Below are 6,000 nucleotides of genomic sequence, written 5' to 3'. Positions count from 1 at the left end.
GGGGCTCAGTACTGGTGGGGACAGGTCTGTCGCCGTACGACACCGGGATGTTATAATTTTAACTTATCCAGGAGTGTTGCTCTTTATTTCAAAGGGAATGGAGTATAAAATTAGGGACATTTTGCTAAAGCTACGACTCATTTGTCAAACCACAGCTGGAGTACTGTGAGCAGTTTTGGGCCCCTTATCTGAGGAAAGATCTACTGGGAATGGAGACAGTCTAGGGATGGTTTACTGGATTGATATCAGTCATAGGAACTATCTTATGGAGAAAATTTGAGTAGATTGTGCCTGTACTCATTGGAATTTAGAAGAATAAGAAGAGACCTTATTGAAACGTACAAGATTCTCAGGGGACTTGACAGGATTGATACGGAAAGGCTATTCCTGTTGTGGCAGATTTTAGGACCAGAGGGCATAATCTCAGAATAAGGGGTTGCACATATTATCAAATCTGTTTCATTGTTCTTTTGAGCGCCACATTTCTGATCAAACTTTTCTAATCTTGGGCCTGATTCTTTGCTCGTTCTCTTCAATCTCTCCTCTCTGAATAGTGACTCTCCAACAGTGACAATAGTTGCTTACTGTCTGCACCATCAAAGCTGCTTTATATGACACGACACCAGGTTATAGTTCGACAGGTTTATTTGAAATCACAAACTTTCGGAACGCAGCCCCTACGTCAGTTGCAGTGAGAGGAGAGCACACAGACACAAAGTTTATGGGCAGAGAGATCAAAGGACCATACAACTGGTGTAAGTGGAGTGAACAAACCTAAAATGGCTGGCTGGCTGACTGCCTCCTGTTGAAGCTTTAATCATTCATACATTCCTGCATTCTGAAAATTGCAGAAGCAGGGTATGAAGAACTCTGTTAGAAAGGAGACGCAAGTTTTGATTGATTAAGATGCAAATTCCAGAATCTGTTTCAAGTCACTGCCCCGAGAAAATTAAAGGTTTCATCAGTGTCTGCCTAACTTTCCAATCTTCAAACGGGCGGAATGATAGGAATATACAAAAGGTGACATCTGAGGTCAGATGCTGAATTGTATGTGTGAGGCCTTGTCCAGGGCTGACATCTTGTGGTTTGTGGAAGATACGCAACAACGCAGAATTGTTGAGCAGAGACCGATAGCCATGTTCCGCACCCGTAAAGACTTCTTCAACCGTGACCTCGGCGTCATGTCACGCTACAGGTGATCCCGTCACGCTTCAGGTGATCCCACCACACTGTTCTGTATCTGTAGAATCTTCCTTACTGTCCTGTTTTGACAGCATCACCTTGATAAATTGTTAAGATCTCTCTACATTAATTAGTTTGTACAGTTTTGGATTACTTATTACACTCTCTGTCACATTCTCTCACACTCTTGCGCGCTCGCGCACACATATATCAACCTATGGGGTGAATCATTTCATCCATGATGTTTGTTTATTTGTAGAGACATTCTATCTTATTCAAGAAACACACAATTTGTAGTCACAGTCAATCAACGTGGCATCTTCCTGCTTTCGGAATAAAACCAGCTTGATTCCAGGTTAAAACTCTGAGACAGATTCTGGACAAGGCTTCACACCTACAGTTCAGTGTCTGACCTCAGATATCACCTTTTATACGTTCCTATCGCTCTGCCTGTTTGAAGTTTAGAAAGTTAAGCAGACACTGATAATACCTTTAATTATCTCGGGGCAGTGATTTGAAACAGATTCTGGAATTTGCATCTTAATCAAATGAAACTTGCGTTTCCTTTCTAACAAAGTTCCCAGTATGCTGCTTCTGCACTTTCTAGAATGCAGGAATGCATGAATGAGTAAAAGTAAAGATTCAACAGGAGGCAGTCAGCCAGCCATTTTAGATTTATTCACTCCACTCACACCAGTTGTATGATCCTTTGATCTCTTTGTCCTTCATCTCTCTGCCTATAAACTTTGTCTGTGTGTTCTCATCTAAGCTTGTGATTTCAAATAAACCTGTTGGATTATAACCTGGTGTCATGTGATTTTTGACTTTGTCCACCCCAGTCTAGTACTGGCACCCCCACATTATGCTTAACATTAGACACCCCACCCCTTTACTATTTTCTGCTCTGACAGGATAATTTCAGTTTCTTCAGAAGCTCCACATTCACTAAATTCCTTAATTTTAGAGATCATTCTGGTAAATCACCTCCTCAGCTCATCAAAACCCTGATATGTTTCCTTAAGAGTGATCTGCAGAATTGTACAGGCCATGTCAACTTATGAATGTTTATCGTCCTTTTGTATTGTGCTCAAAGCTAAGAAGCACTGTATCCTGTCGCCATCCATGATTTCCATACATACACCTGTAGATCTCAGTCCCTAAATTTTGTTTCAATTTGTACCATTGAATTTAAATTGCCTCGCTGTATTCTTTCTACCCCAAAGTGTGTTGCTTCACATTTTTCTGCATTAAATTTCACCAGTTCCTCTATCTTCTCCTGAAGACTGTTGCTTTTCCACCTCTAAATATTCACTAAATTTCTCGGTTTTACGTCATGTAGGAATTTTGAAATTGTGTCCTGTTGGGTAATATACTGTGTTTTGTCTCTTAGCTGCTTCTGAAATCATACTACTGCCATCCTTTTAATTGCTTGGGCTTAAATTTTGCTAAACAGACTTATTTAATAATTTATCAATTACCTTTAGAAAGCCAGTATGGACATAAGCAACTGCTTCCTCCTATGTTACTTCATCAAAGAACCAGTACAGTTTGTCAGATAGGATCTGCCTTTAACAAATCTATGTTAAATCACTGTTTTATTGCTGGTACTGCATATGTTTCCAAATGGAATAGAAACATAGAAAATAGTTGCAGGATTTGGCTGTTTGCCCCAATGATCCTGTTCCATTTTCACCACAATCATGGCTGTATCTCAACACCATACTTTCTCTCCCTCCAATCACCTTGACCCCTTTAGCATCAAGAATGCTATCTATTCAGGATCACTACCCTCTGACATTTCTCTCATCCCCATTCAAAAAGGCTTACTGTATATCTTGAAACCAAGGCTCCTTTTTCTGGATTCTCTGGCCAGGGACGTCTTCATCCCTGCATCCAGTCTGTCTAGCCCTGTCGGATGTTTATTCATTTCAATGAGATGATGTGACAATGTATTTTGTTCTGTCTAGTGGCCCTGGAATGCATCCCATCCTGTTTGGGTGACTATTTTATTTCTAGTCATTGAAGTACCTCATTGAGACACTTCCCTCTGCTTAGGTAACTTGCCCACAATGACATGTTTTGAAATATATCATTGCCTCTTGGCGTAAAGGTTGAACTATATATAAAATGGATGTATTCCACTGAGAGTGAAAAATTCGAGGGAGAGGACCCATTTTCTATGGGGAACATAAAAAAAGTTAAAGCCTTCAGCAAGGTTCTGCATGATAGACTGGTTAATAAGGATAGATCACAGGAGTTCAGGAAGAGCTAGCCAATTGGATAAAAAATTGGCTTGATGGTAGGAGATAGTGTGGTGGTAGAGTGTTGTTTGTCTGGAGGTCTTTGACCTGCGGTGTACCACAAGGATTGATGCTGAGTCTACTGATTGTTTATCATTTATTTAAACTATTTGGATGAGAATGTAGGAGGCATTGTTAGTAAATTTGGGGATAACACCAAAATTCATTGTAGAGTGTACAGTGAAGAAGGTTATCTAAGAGTATAACAGGATCTTGATCAACTCAGCCAATGTACCGAGGAATGGCAGATAGAGTTTAATGCAGGTAAATGTGAGGTGTTGCATTTTGATAAGACAAACCAGGGCAGGACTTACACAGTTAATGGTAGGGCCCTGGTAGTGTTGTCGAACAGAGAGACAACAAGAGTGTAAGTACATAGTTCATTGAAAGTGACATCATGGATAGACAGGATGGTGAAGAAGGCATTTGTCACGCTTGCCTTCATCGGTCAGGGCATTGAATACAGGAGTTGGAACATCATGTTATGGCTGTTCAAGACATTGGTAAGGCCACTTTTGGAATGCTGCGTATAATTCTAGTCACTCTGCTATAGGAAGGATATTATTAAACTAGAAAGGGTGCAAAAAAGGTTTACAAGGATGTTGACTCGACAGAGACTGGAGGATTTGAGCTATAGAGAGAGGCTGGATAGGCTGGGACTTTTTCCCCTGGAGCATTGGAGGCTGAGGCCTAACCCTAACCATATATAGGTTTATAAAATCATAAGGGGCATAGATATGGTGAATAGCCAAGGTCTTTTCTCCAGAGTCCAGAGTAGAGAGCATAGGTTTACGGTGAAAGGGGGAAGATTTGAAAAGGGCCTGAGGGGGCAATGTATTCACACAGAGAGTAATGTGTATATGGAATGTCCTGCCAGAGGAAGTGATAGAAACGGGTACAATCACAACATTTAAAAGGCATTCGGATAGGTACGTGGATAGGAAAGGTTTAAAGAGATATGGGCCAAACATAGGCAAATAGTTCAGTTTAGGAAACCTGGTCGTCATGGACAAGTTGGGTCAAAGGGTCTCTTTCCATTGCTATATGACTGTATGACTTTATTGAACTTAAAAAAAAGCATATAGTTATGCAAAGGCAGATCAGAAGATTGGAAAGAATTTTTAGAAAAGCAAAGAATAACTTAAAACAATTAAGGAAAAGTTAAGGTATGAGATAAAGCTAGCTAGAAATATAAAACAGGTAGTAAAACTTAATATTTTTTCGTTAGACGTTTAAAATAAGTTAACGTTGATGCAATGGAAAATGGTCTGGGAAATTAATATAGTAATGGAAACTGAGATCACAGAAGAATTGAATGGTTATTTGGCATTGCTATTTTTAATAGAGGATACACAATATTCCAGAAATGGAAGGAATGGAGGAACTCAAGAACACTGCAATCACCGGTGAAGTGGTACTGAGTAAATTGTCGGAGCTGTGTACTGATAAAGTGTAAAGTCCTGGAGGAGTTCATTCTTGAGCCTTAAAGAAGGGACTAGTGAGAAAGCCAATGCGTTGGCTTAGTTTCCAAAATTCCCTACATTCAGCAATGTTCCATTAGATTGCAAAGTAGTGAATGTGACTCCTTTGCTTCACCAAGGAAGGGAGAAAGAGAGTGAGAAACTACAGAGCAGTTAGCTCAACACTTGTCATAGCAAAGATGTTAGAAGCTATTATTAAAGACATTACAGCTGGGCACACTCATCAGAAAGAGTGAACATGACTTTGTGATAGGGAAATCATGTTTAACCAGTTCATTGGAAATTCTTCAAAGAAATGACACACCTTGTAGATAAAAGGGAAACCAGTGGATGGACTGTCCTTAGATTTTCAGAATGCTTTTGTAAAAGTATCACATCAAATGTTATTGTAGAAAATAAAAGCTCGTGGTGTAAGCTTAGTATAGTGGCATGGATAGAAGATTGGCTGGCTCACAGGAAACTGTAAGCATAAATGGAATTTTGGTTGGCAGTATGTAACAAATTGTGTTCTGCAGGGTTTAGAGTTGGGGCCCCAATCTTTTATAGTTTATATCAATGACATGGGTGAAGAGGTCCAAGTTATGTTTGCTAAGTTTGTTGATTATAGGTAAAGACAGCAGATTTGTGAAATGACATTAGTGAACAAGATAGGTTTTTGTAACATTTAATGATAGTTGTTATGATCACCGTTAGTGATAGTAGCTTTATACTCCAGATTTATTAGTTGAATGTAAATTCCACCCGCTGCCATGATGGGATTTGAGCTTGTGTCTCCAGAGCATTACCCTTGGCCCCTGAATTCTGGTCTGGTGGCACAGGTTAAAGGGTCTGTTTCAGTCCTGTATAAGTGTATGACACCAAAGTCGGTGGTATAGTGGACAGTGAAGAAAGGTTATCTAAGTTTACAAAGAGATCTTGATCATTGGGGCCAATGGGCCGAGGAATGACAGGTGGAGTTTAATGTAGATGAATACAAGGTGTCTGGTGATATTACCAGTCACCACTGTCGCTCTTCAAATGTTTGTACACAATGCTGG

The 6,000-nt window shown here is 39.9% G+C and overlaps 1 protein-coding gene across 2 annotated transcripts in view; it reads left to right on the top strand.

Annotated features, from left to right (window-relative positions):
• Positions 1-6,000, top strand: part of map3k2 (mitogen-activated protein kinase kinase kinase 2) — a 102,640-nt gene that overhangs the window by 673 nt on the left and 95,967 nt on the right. The window lies entirely within an intron of this gene.

The sequence above is a fragment of the Rhincodon typus genome, chromosome 7 (assembly GCF_021869965.1).
Source record: "Rhincodon typus isolate 14 chromosome 7, sRhiTyp1.1, whole genome shotgun sequence".
Classification (NCBI taxonomy): domain Eukaryota; kingdom Metazoa; phylum Chordata; class Chondrichthyes; order Orectolobiformes; family Rhincodontidae; genus Rhincodon; species Rhincodon typus.
Note: the sequence above shows the minus strand (reverse complement) of the source record. Positions and strands in the feature narration are given on the sequence as shown.